Genomic DNA, 1,484 nt, shown 5'->3' with positions numbered 1-1,484 from the left:
TGATTATTGTATGTATATAATATGTTTTAAAATCAGGAAGTATGAGTACTCCTACTTTGTAACCTCAAAGAAAAATGATAAACCTTCACATCACAATAAAAAGGACAAGCACAAATATTTAACAAATTCTAAAACAATAGCAACAAAGGAAGTGATAACATGATTCATAAACATAATGAGCCCAGCACAGAAAATTATATGGAACAAAGAAACCAGGAACACCATGAAAACACTTAACAAAATGACAGCAACCAATTCATACTTGTTGATAATTACACTGAATATTAATGGATTAAGTGCAGCACTCAAGAGAAAGAGTTGCAGACTGGATTTAAAAAAAAAAAAAAATCCATATGCTGTCTACAAGAGACACATCTTAGAGACAAAGACAAAAAATAGACTAAATATTAAAGACTGGAAAAAGATGTACCAAGCAAATGGCAGCCAAAAAAGAGCAGGAGTGGCAAAATTAATTTCTGATCAAATTGACATTAAGACAAAAACCACCAAATGAGACAAGGAAGGACATTATATAATAATGAAAGGATCAATTGAATAAGAAGATATAATCATAATAAATATCTATGGACCCAATGAAAGAGCCCCAAAATACATAAATCAGATTTTAAAAAAGTTGAAAAGGCAAATAGATGACTCCACAGTCTTAGTGGAAAACTTTAATATATGACTTTCAATGAAAGACGATAGAACAACTGGAAAGAAACTTAACAAAGATGCAGAAGAGCTAAACAATACAATCCACCAACTTGACATTATAGACATCTACAGAGCACTTCACCCAACAACAGTACAATATACATTATTTTCCAGTGCACATGTAGTATTTTCTATGATAGACCATATGTTAGGCCATAAAGCCACCCTTAATAAATTTAAAAAGATTGAATTCCACAAAGCATCTTCTCAGATCAAAATGCTATCAAATTAAAAATCAACAATAGGAAGATCAATGGAAAAAGAGCAAACACATGGAAACTGAACAGCACTCTCCTTAAGAAAGACTGGCAAGAGAAGAAATAAAAAATAAAATTAAAAAATTCCTTGAATAAAACGAGAATGAAAACACAACATACCAAAATCTTTGGGGCACTGCAAAAGCAGTGATCAGAGGTCAATTTATAGCAATAAATGCATATATCAAAAAAGAAGAAAGAGCCAAAATCAGTACATTAAACCAACATCTCCAACAATTAGAAAAAGAACAGCAAGAAAAGCCTACAGTCACTGAATAAATAAAATAATACTCAAGCAGAAATCAATGAAACAGAAAATAGAAAGACTATAAAAAAATGTACAAGACTACAAGTTGGTTTTTTGAAAAGATTGACAAACCATTGGCAAATTTAACAAAGGAAAAGAGGGAGAGAATACAAATAGCACTAATAAAAAACAAAATGGGTGACATCACAACAGAACAAACTGAAATAAAAAGGATAATATCAGGATACTATGAAGAACTGTAC

The sequence above is a fragment of the Orycteropus afer genome, unplaced genomic scaffold, assembly GCF_000298275.1.
Source record: "Orycteropus afer afer isolate SDZICR_OR568_19922 unplaced genomic scaffold, OryAfe1.0 scaffold00027, whole genome shotgun sequence".
In the NCBI taxonomy this organism is placed as follows: domain Eukaryota; kingdom Metazoa; phylum Chordata; class Mammalia; order Tubulidentata; family Orycteropodidae; genus Orycteropus; species Orycteropus afer.
The sequence above is the reverse complement of the archived record's forward strand: the minus strand, read 5'-3'. Positions refer to the sequence as shown.